Consider the following 17058-nt stretch of genomic DNA (forward strand, 5'->3'; position numbering starts at 1 on the left):
TGAGCCACCCGGGAAGCCTCGCTGACCCTAGTGGGAAAGAAGGGTGAAGACACAGCCACCCTTTCAGTGTCAGAAGCACCACAGCCACTCCTGTACTTGGCATCAGTTGACCCTCACAACTGTCCTGTGAAATGGACCTTTCTCTTTGTGTACTTAATTTCTAAAAATTCAGATATAATTTGCATACCATAAAATTCATTTCTCAAAGTGTACAATTCAGTGGTTTCTAGTAAATGCACAAGGTTTTACAGTCATTATCACTAATTCCAGAACATTCTCAAAAGTCAGTACCCATTAGCACTCAACCCCACTCCTCTTTCCCCCCTGCTCCTGACAACCACTAACCTACTTTCTGTCTATGAATTTGCCTATTCTGTACATTTCCTATTTATTGAAAAACTATTTTTCCCATTGTCTTTGTGCCCTGTTGAATATTGACCACTAATGTGTAGGGTTATTTCTGGACTCAGATTATCATGTTACAGAGGTTCAGAGAGGTTAAGCTATTTGGCCAAGGTCACAGAGCTAATAAAAATACTGGGTCCACGCCCAGCTCCTTAGATTTTTGTCTAAAGTGCTGTGAGAATACATGATGGGGGAAATGATTAACTTCCCACCCCAGGAGGCAGGTGTCAGGACTGGTCCTAAAATCTCCAAAGGGAAAAAGCATAGAGGCCTTTGGGAAAACAGCAAAGAGTAAGTTGTGGTTGGAATGCCAAAGACTTGCAAGGGTATTTGGCCTTCATTTTTCTGGGAGAAGGGGAGTCCCTGAAGGTTTGTTAGCAGGGAAGACAAGGAGAGGAAGGAGACGCTTGGAGGAGAGAGGTGAGTCTGGATAACTTGATTTTGCAGGCCCTAAAGAATCATGGGGTGCAGATGGGGATGAACAGGTTAGCTGGGGAGAGCAGGCTGGAAGCAGAAAGAAGGTTCCAGTGGGACTTGAATGATGCAAATAGAGCTGAGATTCAACCTCCAGCAGAGGGAGAAAAGCCAAGAAGAGGCTGAAAGGCAAGGTCGAGGAAGCTTAATTTGGGGAGGCAAGGAGAAGGGTTAACAACAGGAAGGTGTCTATCAAAACAAGGTTTTAAAGAGACTGGGACTTGGCATATAGGCCTACAGGACGACAGTTTCAGGGCACAGTGCAGTCAGAAGGCTGGTTGGGTGAGAACACGTGCAAGTGTTTGCTGATGATGCAGACAAAGGGAAGAAACAGTTTGCCCAAGCAGTCTGGAACGAGAAGACAGATTGAGGGCACAGAGGCACCATGCGAAAAAAAGACTCCTGTCTCAGCATCCTTGAGGGCCAGCGGAGGGTGCCTGATGCAGAGGAGAGGAAAAGCCTGGCAGGTGAAGGAACAGCCCTGGAGAGGAGAGACCCAGTTTCTCCAAGACCAGAGGGAAGGGAAGAAGAGAGGGTCAAAGAGGAGGGAAGGGAGGCTGAGTGAAATACAAGTAGGCAGGGCTGGGGCTTCAGGGCAATGAGCGAAAGAACTGCCAAGCTCGTAACACCGGCGGCTCAGCCAAGGGCAACTGCCACAAGCCTGTCCAAGTGTATGACATTCTCCAGCCACCTTGGAAGCAGGAAAATATACAAATGGTTGGGCAAGGGAGAAAGGAGCTGAGGATGTCGGTGACAGTGTGGTGGAACCATCTGAACGGGTTGTCCCAGCCGGAGAAGCAGACTGGTCACTCCCTAGGTGATCCTCCAGATCCACCCTCCACCCCTCTCTCTGCCTGGGGAGCTGACCTCCATGGCTTGCATCAAGGGACTCTTACCTGTGGTTGCCAGTGGGGCAGGGAGGAGGGTGGAAGGGGAGAGATTGGACCAGAAAGCTCCTCCACCCTGCCCGCTCTGCCTGGTTCTGGTCGGTGGCACAGCGCCCCCTGCTGCTGTAGCCTCACAGGTGCCAGTACCACCCAGCCCAGCTGATCAGAACATCCCACCGAGGCCTGCCCTGGTCCTCACCATCCCCTGGGGCTCCCTAAACCCTGAGCACCCTCTGCACACTGGCAGATCCTGTGGGCAGGCCCAGCAGGAGGGTGGGAGGGGGAGGGAGAAAGAAGAGATGGGTGGAGAGGAAGAGAGGAATACTAGATCTTCCCTGCTGGGGTCAGGTTCCTCCCTGAAAGGATCAACAGAGTTCCGTGGAGTTGGCAGGGGAATCAGTGGGTGAGAGGAGGGTCCTGGGAGAGGGAAGGGCGGTAATTCACTTTTCTCCTGTGCAAGCTGTCCTGTGCCTCCTGCTTTTGTTTCTTACACACACAGACACATACACACACTAAATAAGAAGCCTCCTCAGATTCCTCTGAGCAGTCCCAGCCAGGCCTCATGCTGACAGCGGTGCCAGACGACCCATTTTGGATTTGCAGCATCTACACAAAAACAAATGTCTGACCTGGCTTTTCCTCCAGAAGGGTCCTGGGCACCACAGCCTACCAGAGGTTCAGCCACTTTGTCACATGGTCTTGAGGGCTCCAGGGCTCTGAACTGTCTCTGGCTGCAGGATGGGGTGAACCCTCACACAGCGACTGTCATCCCCCACTCCTGTGATAATTAAAAACTAGCCCTACCTCTGCTTTTGTAAGAGGTCAGGGCCTCTGTGGTCCAGTCAGAGCTGCGCTTTCTGGTGATAAAAATGCAGATTAAGTCCTTTATGACCCCGTTCCTTCAAGATTGTGTGAACTTGGCCCAAATGAAGAACAACCCCCTCTCTTCTGCTTTCCTGAGATGGATTCAAGGCAGAAGCCACGTTCCATTCCCTGCTCCAACATGTACCCAGAGGCAACTGCTTGTATTGGTTTCCTGTGTATCCTTCCAGAGTTCCTTTAGGTAAATATAAACAACTTTGAATACTGATTTAAAATGCTAATTAATGGTGAAAATTTTTATTGAAGTATAGTTGCTGTACAATATTATACAAGCTATAGATGTATACAATATAGTGATTGACAATTTTTAAAGGTTATACTGCATTTACAGTTGGGCTTCCCAGGTGGCGCCAGTGGTAAAGAACCTGCCTGCCAATGCAGGAGACAAAGAGAGGCTGGTTTGATGCCTGGTTGGGAAGATCCCCTGGAGGAGGGCATGGCAACCCACTCCAGAAGACTCCCATGGACAGAGGAGCCTGGCGGGCTACAGACCATAGGGTCATAAAGAGTCGGACATGATTGAAATGATTTAGTACACATGCACCATTTACAGTTATTATAAAATATTGGCTATATTCCCTGGGTTGTACAGTATATCCTTATATGTTATTATGTATAATCTCCTCCCCCATCTTGCCTCTCCCTCTCCCCCCACCACTGGTAATCACTAGTTCTGTATATCTGTGTCTGCTTCTTTTTTGTTATATTCACTAGTTTGCTGTATTTTTTAGATTCCAACATATAAGTGGTATCATACAGTGTTTGTCTTTCTCTGTCTGACTTATTTCACTTAGCATAATGCTCTCCGAGCCCATCCTTGTTGCTTTAAATGGCAAAATTTTGTTCTTTTTTATGGCTGAGTCCTATTCCATTGTGGATATTTGTATCTATTACAATGGACCTCATTTTCTTTTTTTTTTTTTTCCTGTTTTTCTTTTTTTTCCCATCACCAACTCCCGGAGTCCACCCAAGCCCATGTCCACCAAGCTGGCGATGCCATCCAGCCACCCCACCCCCTTGACATTCCCCCCTCCCCCCACCCCCAATCCTCCCCAGCTTCAGGGTCCCTCGCAACAAGTCAACTCCTGGAATGAGGCGGCCAAAGCACCAGAGCCTCAGCCTCAGCACCAGCCCCTCCAATGAACACCCAGGACCAATCCCCTCCAGGACAGACCAGCTGGATCTCCCTGCAGCCCAAGGGACCCCCAAGAGTCCTCTCCAACACCACAGTTCAAAAGCAGAGTTTTGTTATTTAGTTGCTAAGTCATGTCCAACTTTTTTGCAACCCATGGACTGTTGCCCGCCAGTTGCCTCTGCCCATGAGATTTCTCAGGCAAGAATACTGGAGTGGGTTGCCATTTCCTTCTCCAGAGAAAAGCAAAGTAGCCATATTTAATTAGATGATTTCTAGATATGAGACCACTGTGCATCCTACTACAAATTATAAATTTTTAAGACATTTTTCTGAATTTTTAGTTGTTATATAGAAATAAAAGTTATTTTCTATTTTGAAAATGCTCTCTCCTTTACTTTTCTGATTCTCTTTTTAAAATACATTTTTGTACCTGTACCATTATTATGCTGTAATTACTTATGAATATATACAAAATCTTTTCTAATCATAGGTTCTTTGAGGGCAGGACTCTATTTTATTCACCTTTGAATTCTCCCCAGCACCTGGACTACACAGTAATCTTGAATAGTAATCTATTATTTTATTTATAGTGATCACTGTTTTATGAATACTTCATATGAACTTCTCCTGAAATTAAAATAATGTCAGACTCATTTTTTTTCAAAGGGAGATTTAAGATTTTTAGTTCTTCCTGGATTTTTAGCTATGTTATAGCTATTTTCTTTTGTTTAAATCTTACGTATGTATACTAAAGTCAGTGGAAAAATGAAGTGAAGACCTCATTTTCTTAATCAATACGATCTCAGGTGGCCTCAGCCTGCAGGGGCTTGAAGTGGGGCTTCAGCTCCTGGCCAGAGATTGAGGGGGGCCATGACAGTGAGAGCACCAAATCCTAGCCACTAGATTGGGGTCTGATCCTAACCACTAGCCACTAGACCAGTAGTCAGTGACAAGGTCCTGGCCCTTCAGCTTTGCAGAAAAGAATTCCCACCAAGATGGAAAGTAGTGAAATAAGCAACACGTTTTTTAGGAGGAAAAAGTGTACAGTATGTGTGGATGGACACAGGGCCAGCCTCAGAGAGAGTCGCTCTCTTGCAGCAGTTTAAATAGCATTTATGGGGCATTTCTCCAGGTTTCCGTGGGCCAACCATTTTGATTTGCCTGGTTCTGAGTCTGTATTTGGTACAGCTCAGGATCTTCTAGGAGCCGGCAGCAGCCCATGGGGTCACAAAGAGTCGGACACGACTGAGCGACTAAGCACAGCACAGGGTCCGTCCACGTGCGTGCATTCGACTCTCAGCGGGGACAGCGTCCAGCGAAGCGGCCTACGGGTGTTTGGCATCACTTCCCTTTGACCTCCAAGAAGCTTTCTAGTCAGGCAGTTCTCCTTGACTCCTTGATCTCTTCTCTCTTTTCTAGGCAGGGCTCAGCCTCCTCTCTGGATTGTCCTGTTGATATTTTGGAGTTGTTGTCCACAGGGAATGAACTCCCACTGCTCACCCTGGGAGGAGTGGGCATCTACCTCCAACTTCACATTCATTTGTTGATGGACACTTAGGCTGCTTCCATATTTTGGCAATTGTAAATAATTATGCTGTTGTGAACATTGGGGTGTATATTTTTGAATTAGTGTGATTTTTCCTAACATGTGCCCAGGAGTATCATCCCACTCAGGTGTACCCCCAAAGCATCAAGGATACCTCCATTACAGTTGATTACACTACAGGATAATTATCTTTTTGCATGTGTTTTGCATCTCAGCAGCCAAGGCATGGTAGGTGCTCAGTGTTTAGTGAATGATTGCTGAATGGACGAACATATTACACAGGACAATTATTTATCTGTCTTTTGCTGCACCTAGTTTTTGAAAACTTAATTCATTTATTCATTTTGTTATGCAATGTCCTTGTATAAAACCCCACATGAGAAATTACTCCTGGAATGGAAAATAAGAGAAAAACTTATTTCCTTTGACCACAGAGACTGTGTATTATATAGAGAAGCATGTAGCCCTTCATCTCCCCACACTTTTTTTCTTGCTTCCAAGAAGCTCAAAGACAGATTTAATTGTCATTCACATAATCACATTAGTCCCCTTGGCCACATTTGGGTCTTCCTCCTCTTTATGGTTTTGATTTTTAATCTTTTCTCTAATAACTTTTGAAATCAGCTAGTGTAGTGTGGAGGAAGAGGTATAGGCTATGGAGTCTGATCTACTAAGGCTTCCCTAGTGGGTCAGACAGCAAAGCATCCACCTGCAATTCAGGAGACAGGTTCGATCACTAGGTCTGGAAGATCCCCTGTAGAAGGAAATGGCAACCCACTCCAATATTCTTGCCTGGAGAATCCCATGGACAGAGGAGTCTGGCTGGTTACAATCCATGGGGTCACAAAGAGTTGGACACGACTGACACACAGTAACTAGCAGCTGTATAAAACTTGGGCAACTCACTTAACCTCTTGGAACTTCCAAATCCCCTTATGCAGGATCCTTAAAAAGGATTAAATTACAACCCATATCATGTATGCAGCAACTACCAGAGGATCAATAAATGATAATTACATGAAGTAGAAGCCTTGGATGAATAAAATAATGGAAAGTGTCACTCCAGGATGGCCTTTGAAAGACTATGCAGCTACTCACATGGCATAACTTGGAAAGAAGCAAGACCAGCTTCCTTGAGTCAGTCCCATTACTAGGGTCACTATTCAAAGGACTCTTAGGAACACGGTTTTTTAACTGGGTTAAGAGATCAAACCACTAGAAGGAGGCATGCACAGCAGGTGGTCCCACGGGGTAGGGCCTAAGGGAACAGAGATTTCAGGGAGAGGAGATGGAAGAAGAGCGGGAGGTAGACAGGGAGGGGAAAATTGGGCAGGTCCTCAGCTGGCACACGGCCAGGTTCTGCAGAGGTCCTCTCCTGCAGTCCCTGAGCCACTGAAGCATCCTTATTGGTCAAACCTCCTTTTCTCTCTCAGGGTCCTCTGGAAAGATTGCTGATGGCCTCAAGGACACAGAGCCTGAATGCAAACAAAGAAGTAGGACAACAGGTCCCTAAAGTGAAAGCAAAACCCTAGGAGATGTGGAGGAAGATAGACCAGGAGCACGGAGAGTCCTGGGCTTCAGTGCTGCCTCTTATAACTCCACTTATGGCCCTGAACCAAGTTGGTGACCTCCAAGCCTCAGTTTCTCCGTCTGAATAATGAAAGTAGTAATAATGCCCTCCAACCTGCTTCGAAGAGGTAAAATTGGAGGAAGCATTTATATACTGAAAAGCATTATTCTTGTGTAAGTTATTTTCAATTTTGCCTGTCTATCTTAAACTTAGAAATGATGTTTATTAAAATGGATCTAACCTATATATGTTAAAACATTTAAAATAGCAGGAATTCTCAAAAGAACAATAAGGAGTTCAGATAGGATCCTGTGAACCTTCCCATTATCCCTTTTGACAACTGGAAGTAAGGTGAATTAAAGGGCCCAAACTCCTAGAGGTGTTGATCAAAGAAAATCAAGAAGCAAGGTTGCTGGGAGGGCCTCTCAGCACAAGAGGGCTGCTGCCTCCCCACCCATCACACCCTGGCCCCAGAATAGGGGCTCCTGCAGAGTATGGGCTTCCCCAGAGTTCCAGCAGCAGCTCTACCACCATCCTGTCTTAAAAACCATGCCGGGGATCATTTTAATACGTTATTTGTGATGCCTAACTAAAAATCAGTCCCCCGGAAGAGCAGGCTGTGGGTTTTAACTGATGACAGAACTGGCAGGGGATAAAGAGGAATAATGTGTAAATGCCTCAGCTCAGTGCCAGGCACTGGGTTGGGGCTCAATCCATCGTTGAGTGTGAATCTGAGGGCCGACATCCTCCAAAGTGCACACGGATATTCATAAACACTCAGATACATGCGAGGAATCACAACGTGGTTGGTGGTTATGAGCCGAGTGTTCTCAATACACCAGGCCTGTGGGATCTCACAGTTTAAAAAGAACCAAAGAGGTGGGAAGGGCAGGTCTGTTCTGGAATGAAATCTTGAAGTCACCTCCTTCTGTTCGTGCGCCTTTGGCAAGTGGCCCTCTCCCCCTGGGCCTCGGTGTCCTCAACCGTAAAATGGAAGCCGTCGTGCCCCGGATGTAGCGACTTACTCCGGGATTTGCCTGAGGGGGCGGGGTCTGAGTAGGAGCAGCGGGAGCGAAGCAGGCTGTAGCGCTGAGCCACCAGCGCAGGCGCGCACCCTAGAGGGCGCGCACGTGACGCGCACGTGGCGGGACTCCGCATGTGTGTTGCAAGTGGCGGAGTGAGGGGGCGCCGAGAGCAGCCATCGCAGAGCCTGAAGCGAGGGGTTGTTGCCGTGTCCAGGTCAGCGTTGGGCGCGGGGAGGCCCTGGAGACCCTCGCCTGTCCCCACCCGGCCCGCCGGTTCCCCGTCCTCCACCCCCACCACCCTAGAGGCCTCTACCCACTCCCTTTCCCCAATAGCTGGCCGGGTCCCCTGCCACCAACCGGGCCCTCCTGAGTCCCGCCCTGCCAGGCCTCCATGGTGTGGGCTCCCTGTGTGGCCTTCGGCCCTGTGACTCAGGGGTAGGCTGGTCAGCTCCATTTAACAGGTGAGGAAACTGAGGCTAAGGATCCTCAAGCGGCACGGCAGCCACAGTACCCACCCCCAACCCCCGCGAAACCACCGTAGTTCCCAAGCCCAGTGTTGGTCAGCTTTCCTCCTGTCTTGTATTTTCATAGATTCCTTTGTTTTACGGGTGTGTTTGCGTTTGACTCTGATCTGTTTATAGGGATTGCCTTGACCAAGACGGGCCAGGCCCTCCTCTCCCCGGGTGACGCAGTCGCCAAGCCATGGTTTGCTCTGTTAGGGGTGGAAATTTCTTCAGACTGATTTGGAATCAGTTTATGTTTTGATTTGATGGTTTGTTGTTGTTTGCTTGTTTTTCATGTTTCCCAGGGCACAAAGGGTCACTGTTGTTTTTCTTTCCAGAAGGGCTTTCTCTTCCCAGCCTGTTCCCAGTTTGATGGATGTGTGGTTTACGATGCTGGAGACTCTTTGGCTTTTCTTTGTGGATAAAACTCATCTTGCTTCATCTTTCCCATTTTGAGCTGAGTCCTTGCTGATGGCAGCCTCTGCCCTGACTTAACATTCCTGAGCTATTAAATATTTGTTTAAAAAGACAGATATAAAGCATGGTGTTAGGAATATGGCATCTTGAAGAAGTGATCTTCATAAGAAGCACAGTTATATTCTGAGTTAATCTTGGATTTCTTTATATACCAAAGGCTCAAAACACTTTGGTACCTATAATTATTTGGCCTGGCAGTCACGTTTTAAGACAGATTGTTTTATTTTTCTTGTAGCCTGGAAAGTAAAAACAAAAAGAGTGAGGTGATGTACTGAAATCACACATGAGAGCATGCTGAAGAGTGGGAGAGGCTGGGAACAGAGGCCGAACATTAAAAGCTTTGGGCTTGGGTTTGAAGGACTTGGGGAGGCACTAACCCTGCAGTGGGGTGTGTTTGGAAGATGGAACCCCAGTTCCTGGGCTGGACTGGGGAGGAGGGAGCATGGCTGGACCAGGGGCCCATGCTCTAAGATGATTTCCTTTTAAAAACATTTATGTATTTGGCCACGTCAGGTCTTAGTTGTGGCATGCAGGATCTTCGATATTCGTTGTAGCATTCAGTGTCTTTAGCTGCGGCACGTGGGAGCTTGTTACCTTACCAGGGATTGAACCCAAGGCCCCTGCCTTGGGAACCTGGAGTCTTAGCCACTGGACTACCAGGGAATTCCCTAAGATGGTTTTCTTAACCTGGAAAGAATATGTGTGAGAACGAGGAGGAACAGGCCCTGGATGTTGGGTGGTTGGGGCTTGGGAGGGAGATAATCAGAATTAAAGTTTAGGCATTAAGTGTGTCTCCCTGTTTGACTGGCGCAGGGCCCTGACATCATCGCTTTTGTTCCCCCGTGCGTTCCTGTCTCGACACCTAGTACGCAGTGCTTGGAGCCTGGTGACTAACCATAATTATCCTTTTAATTGATTCTGGAATGCATCTTTGTTCACATTTTCACAGCTCGATGTTGAACTGGGTCCCGTGGTGGATGGTGACTTCCTTTGTGCCGTCGTTCACTTGGCAGCTTCTTATGTTTCTTTGTTGAACAGAAAGTCATGGTGCTTTTCTGTTTCTTAGGCACACCGAGCAACACGTGAGATCTTAGTTCTCTGACCAGGGAGACCAGGGATCAAACCAGTGCCCCCTGGTTTGTCTCAACCACTAGACCACCAGGGAAGTCCCCACAGGGCTTTTAAAATCAGAATTATCTTAGCTCCGATGAGTTGCAGTTTTCAGAGTTGGAGATTCAGGCCGAATGACCCCTTGTTAGACTGTACCATGGCTCACTTCTTCATTGAAGATGCTGGTGTTTTTAAGGAACTGGAGGGAGGGGGTTGCTAGAAGCCAGGAGCAACAGGTACAAGCATGAAAATGTATTCCTTTGCAGGTTGGAGAGGGAAGAAACAGCCGGTGGATGTGTCTCCTTTACAGGGAAAATTGGACTGCCATGCAACCACTGGCAGTGCATTAGCTTTGAGTGACAGGTGTTCTGCGGCAACCAGGCTTAGCTGCCCATTGGGCAGGTGGCCCTAGCCCACGAGCCTGCTCACAGCCAGCCAATCTGAATACATCTGTTGGGGCAGTGGGGCCCAGGCTCCATCATCTGCTGGAGTCTTGGTGACCCTGGGTTTGTCTCTTGGCAGTCACCTCCCACTGCTGCAAGTTCAAGGGCAGAGACCTTCTCTTCCCCTTCTTTGATGTCTGAGGGCTCAACACAAGGCCTGATGCATCAGACATGCTAAATTGGGTTTACTGAGTGGAACTGTACTGGACACGTTGGGGCAGGTTGTCTTCCAGCGCCCAGGTCAGCCTTCATCCCGTAGGAATCATGTTCTGGGCCAAGACTCTGTTCACGGTCCTCAGTCCTCCGTGCAGCTACTTTGTGGGCTGCTGAGTTTGTGAGCGAACCTGGAGGCTGTCTTTCTCTCCAGCCCTCATCTTTCTTATTTCTAACTCTCAGTTTTCAGAATGAGCTTTTGGGACTTCTTAGTCCATTTATGGGCTTCCCTCGTGACGCAGCAGTAAAAGGAAAAAAAAAAAAAACAACCCGCTTGCCAATGCAGAAGAATTGGGTTGGATCCCTGGGTCAGCAAGATCCCCTGGAGAAGGAAATGGCAACCCACTCCTGTATTCTTGCCTGGAGACCCGCATGGATAGAGGAGCCTGGTGGGCTACAGTCCGTGGGGTTGCAGAAAGAGTCAGACATGACTAAGTGACTAAAAAAACATAGCGAAAGTCCACTTATACATTTTAGAACCTGCTTCTGTGTCAGCTCACTTGGTGACTTTGTCTCCAGAGAGCCTGACTAGTTAAACCGCAGAAGAGCAGGATTCCAGCTGGTGTAGCAGGTTGTCTGTGCTGGGTTTGGTGTTTGAGCAGATGAGCAGGTCCCAGCCTGGGGAGAGCTACAGACAGGAGTGAGACTGTCCTGGAAACATGGGCCAAAGTTCATCTTCTTCTTTGTCTTCAGAGAAGACATGAGCTGACCCCAGGGCCCTCCAGATCTGCCCACCTTGATCCTGCCCCCACCCCATGTCCTGGGTGACCTTGTGTGCGTCTTCTAGAATGAGATGCTTTGAGCATGCCAACCGTCTTTTCTCAGCTTGCACCAGATTGTCTGCAGGTGGCTTGTACAGAAGTGGAGACTTTGAGGAGAGGTGATCTCTGTCTTCTTTGGCTGCCTTTCGAGCCTTCAGGGGAGGCTTACACTTTGCCTGAGAATGCAGCCACCTCCGGTGCCACCACCAGTTTGCTGGGTTTTTTGTTTGTTTTGTTTTTTAATCTCTGAAGAGGACTCTGAGGATGTTTTAGTGGTAAGTGTCTGATGATGGAAGAACTGACTCATTGGAAAAGACCCTGATGCTGGGGAAGATTGATGGCAGGAGGAGAAGGGGACGACAGAGGATGAGATGGTTGAATGGCATCACCGACCCTATGGACATGAGTTTGAGTAACCTCCCGGAGTTGGTGATGGACAGGAAAGCCTGGTGTGCTGCAGTCCATGGGGTCCCAAAGAGTTGAACATGACTGAATGACTGAACTGTCTGATGATCTTCCAGTTTCTGTTTGATTTGTGAGAAGTACTGGTTATTACTGTGGGGTTCCCTGGTAGTTCAATGGTAAAAGAATCTGCCTGCAAATGCAGGAGACACAGGAGACTTGGGTTTGATGCCTGGGTCAGGGAGAGCCCCTGCATCCACTCCAGTATTCCTGCCTGGAGAATCCCATGGACAGAGGAGCCTGGTAGGCTATAGTCCATGGGGTCAGAAAGAGTCAGACACGACTGAAGGGATTGAGCACACTGCATACACAGTGGTTGTTACTGTAAGATCTTTGCAAAATGTGAAGTCATTTAAAAACAAACACTAGTTTTCAACCGTCCCCGTAAAAATTGAGATGAGAATCCTCAATTGATGCTGAAACTAGGAAGTGAAAGTATCATGAGAAAGAGGGTGTTTACATAGTCTCAGAGGATCTTTTCATAAGATGTTGACTAATTACAGCAAAAAGAAAATGGTGATATGGTGGTGGAGATACCTGGCAGATATCAGCTTCGTCAGGAGATGAAAGTTATTAATAGCAACATCAGTAATGGAACAAATTGACATCTGTGCATTCTGATATGAGGCTCTGAAAAGGACATACCACTGCATCTGTATGTTCCTGCCCCAGACATATAATCTGAATCCAGTCATGAGAAAGTGTCACATAAACCCAAATGTATAGAATCTACAAAGTAGTCAGTACTCTTCAATGGTGTCAAGATCATATAAGTACACACACACATGCACACACACATGTTAGAGGTAGTGATAAAGCAAACATAATGAAATATTAACATTGAAGGGATTTGGATGCAGGTCATGTGGAATTCTTCGTCTCATTCATTTAATTTTGACTGCGCTGGGTCTTCACTGCTGCACTCGGGCTTTCTTCAGTTGCGATGAGCAGGGGCTACTCTCCAGTTGCGGCGCACAGGCGTCTCCTTACGGCGGCTCCTGTTGCAGAGCGAGGGCTTCAGGCACGTGGGCTTCCGTGGTTGCGGTGCATGGGCATAGTTGCCCTGAGGCGTGCGGAATCTTCCCAGACTAGGGATCAAACATGTGTCCCCTGCCTTGTCAGGTGGATTCTCAACCGCTTGGCCCATCAGGGAGGTCCCACCCATTCTACCTCTTGGTAATCGTTTGACCTTTTCTAACACAAATGAACATACCTATTCCTGTGACCCATCAATTTGACACCTAGGTGCATACTCAACAGAAATGCGTGTGGCTGGGTATGAGGGTATGTGGCTGTGTGTGTACAAAATGCAAGTGTAACAATGTTCATGGAAGCATTATTCATAGTGGTCAAAACCTGAAAACAGTGAATATGTCCGTCTGGAGTAGAAGAGTTGAGCCTGTATTCATACAATGAAACACTGCAGAGCAATGAAAACATGGCACTGAACAAAACAAGCCTGACACAAAAGAATCCACACTGTGTGATTCATTTGCACATTATTCAAAAAACGGGCAGACAAATCTGTGGTGTTGAGCAGAGGATGGCGTCCTGACTGGGAGGGAGTGTGAGGAGGACTCTGGGGTGCTGGTATATGCTATTTTTTGGACCTGTGTCGTGGTTACCTTGGCGTGCCTGGTGGGTCACTGGTAAAGAAGCCCCCTGCCAATGCAGGAGACATAGGTTTGATCCCTGGGTCGTCAAGATCCCCTGGAGAAAGAATTCTCTGGTATTCTTGCCTGGGAAATCCCATGGACAAAGGAGCCTGGTGGGCTGTAGTTCATAGGGTCTCGAAAGAGTCGGACACGACTTAAGCAACTAAGCAACAGCGACAACAACATGGTTACCTGGGTGTGTGTACTTGGTGAAAGTCCATCAAGCTGTATTCCCACTGTGGTTCCCTTGTCTGCATGTATATTGTCCGTTCAAGTTGATTCATTTTATTTGTGCCTAGAATGTACACAATATGATATGCAATGTTTAATATATTGCATATCACGAAGGACTGAACTGTGCCCGTCTCCCCCCCAAGTCCTTGCATTGAAGCCTTCACCCCCAGTGTGATGTTATTTGGAAATGGGGCCTTTGGGAGGAAACTAGGGTTAGATTAGGTCATGAGGGTGGGACCCCATGCTGCAGTTAGTGACCTTAGCAAAGGAAGAGACCAGAGCCCACACTTAGGTTCACTTTCTCTCCCACTCCCTGTCCCATGAGTCCATAAAAGAGAGGTCAAGAGAGATGGCAGTCCCGCCACAAAGCTCAAGAAAAGCCCTCGGAATGCAACCTGCCCTGCCAGCACCTGGATCTGCCACTTCCAGCCTCCAGAGCCGTGAGGAATAAATCTGTGGTTTAAGCAACCCCCAGCCTATGGTATTTTGTTAAGGCCGCCAAAGCTGACACATAAATGTACAATAGCATTGACCACCTAGTTTTTTTTTTTTTTTTTTTTCTCTTTTGGCTGCACTGCGTCTTTGTTGTGATGTGTGGCTTCTCTTGTTGCACGTGGGCTCAGCGGCTGTGGCACTCATTCTCTAGTTGTGATGTGTGGACTCTTCTCGTTGCAACATGTGGGCTTAGTTGCCCCAAGGCATGCGGGAATCTTAGCTCCCTGAACAGGGATCGAACCCACGTCCCGTGCATTGGAAGGGAGATTCTCAACCACAGGACGACCAGGGAAGTCCACCTAGTTTTCTGAGCTTCCTTCTGGGCTTGGCCCTGGGCTGGGCACTGGAGTATGGAGATGAGATTTCCTCTGTGCACTCAGGTGATGCAGGAAGAGCAAGGACCCCCCATCCCACCCCACCTCAGTGTGGGGATGAAAGTGCAGTTTCCTCACTCATCAGGATGGCGCACCCCTTGGCAACCGCATCATCTTCCCATCCAGAGCCCTGAACTGCTGAGCTGTCAGGGACCAGAATGAGCTGCTTGTCGTGATCTTGAAAGTGGAATGGCAGAAGCCAGTGACTCTGGACTGGAACAAAGGCTGTGCTGTGTCTCCTAAACTTAGTGAGCTCTGCATTGTTAGGAAGACACAGAAAGCACTTGTGCTCAGAAAAGAAACCAATTTGAAAGGGAGAACATAGCCTCCCCCTCCCACCCCCTCACCCCCCAGCCCCTCATTGCACACAGCTTTTTAAGTGGAATTGGTCTCCTTGTATCAGCAGTTTCTGATTCTTTTTATATTTTATCTTATCATCTCCATGGACTTCTGAGCACCAAAGCATTTGCTTGGTTTGGGGCAGTTTTCTTGTCATTAGATATTATAATGCAGTAACTCTGGAAATAAGAGTTGGCTGTTGCCATTGGCTATGAGTGGTAGTGTTCATGTAATGACTTTTCAAAACTATTTTTGTAAGTGAAAGTTGCCCAGTCATGTCCGATTCTTTGCGACCCCATGGACTATATAGTCCATGGAATTCTCCAGGCAAGAATACTGGAGTGGTAACCTTTCCCTTCTATAGGGGATCTTCCCAATCCAGGGACTAAACCCAGGTCTCCTGCACTGTAGGCAGTTTCTTTACCATCTGAGCCACCAGTGAAGCCCAAAAGACAATTATTTTGTTGTATGTGGTCACCAAAGTCACTGTTCCTTTAGCTTTATGGCCAGCTGGCGATTTTATAGATTTCCTGAAATGCCTAGAGCCCAAACAATGACGAAACTCTTCCAGGCTCTGCAGATTGGTTCTGAGTTGGAATCTCCCTTCAACACTTAGCCAGGCCTTTGGTAACTCTGCCTCACCCTTCAATCCCTGATTATGTGGAGCCTAATGAGCAGTCTCAGTGGTAAAGAGTCTGCCTGCCAATGTAGGAGACACAGGTTTAACCCCTGGGTCAGGAACATCTCCTGACGGAAATGGCAACCCACTCCAGTATTCTTGCCTAGAAAATCCCAAGGTTAGAGGAGCCTAGTGGGCTATAGTCTATGGGGCTGCAAAAGAGTTGGACACAATTCTTGTGTTGTTGTTGACCAAACAACAATAACAACAATGAACAGAGATGAAAGCTTATGGGTTTCTCAAGTCTTTCATTGGCATGTCTTAGTCCTGGGCGTGCATGTGGCTTTCTAGACACTCTGCTTTACATGGGGACTATTTATTTATTTTAGAAATTTGGAATACTTTTCTGTTTGGAATTTTCTCATTTTCTCTCACTTGCTCTCTCTCTCTTTTTTTTTTTTTGTTAACTTATATTTTAGTTATTAATCCGTTTTTTTTTTTTTTTTTTGGCCATATGACACTGGCATGTGGGATGTTAGTTCCAACACTGGAGATGGAACCCATGCCCCCTGCGTTGGAAGTGAGGCATCTTAACCACTGGATCACCCAGGAAGTCCCATGCTAGCTTTTAAAACTTCTTTCTCTCTCCATCATCTCCTACCCAGCCCTTCATTTTCCGACCGCTAGGTCTCTCTGGCCACTTGTGCCGCCTGTCAGTTCCCTGCCCCGGTGGCTGAGACTGGTAGACTTATCTTTACGTGACTTCAACAGATGCCACCCAGGACACTCCAGCCCTAAGACAGTTCCAGTGGGGGAGTGGGTGTGCAGCAAAAGCAAAACCCTGAGTTGATTCTTTGGGGAGCTGCAAAACAGGTCAAACACACAACCACCGTTCTTCAAGAACAAAGTTTGTGTTGCCTCGCTGGCACCAGCAAGCCACACCACTCTTGCCGCCCCCACCACTGCCCCTAAGCTGGGCGCTGGGGGTGTTGGGAAGGTCAGATCAAAAGGCAGATCACAGACTTACTGACATCTAGCAGATCCTGCTTCTTTTAACACTCCCTTCATCATTGTTAGTTTTTTATTAGATTTCAAGAGTTCCATAAGTGTTGGTCCTGACGGGTTTTTCCAGCTTAATTATTGCATTTGTGGAGGGACAGATTTCCAGGGTTCCTGACTGCCTGATTTGAACATCTCGCAGTGATTTTTGTATCGTTTGATTGCTCTAGAAAGAATACTCCAGTTAGACAGTGCTAACAGTCATGCATGTCTTCATAGCCATGCCAGCATTTGTTGTTACAAATTTTTAAGTTTTTGATTGTTTTCTTATTATTGAGTAATACTTCATAGTCATATTGATTTAGGTTTCTTTTATTATTGTTGAGTTTGAACCCTTGCTGAATGAGTGAGTGAGCTTTTTTTGTAAACTGTCATTTCCTTTGATCATTA

The sequence above is a fragment of the Muntiacus reevesi genome, chromosome 3 (genome assembly GCF_963930625.1).
Source record: "Muntiacus reevesi chromosome 3, mMunRee1.1, whole genome shotgun sequence".
Taxonomy (NCBI): Eukaryota; Metazoa; Chordata; class Mammalia; order Artiodactyla; family Cervidae; genus Muntiacus; species Muntiacus reevesi.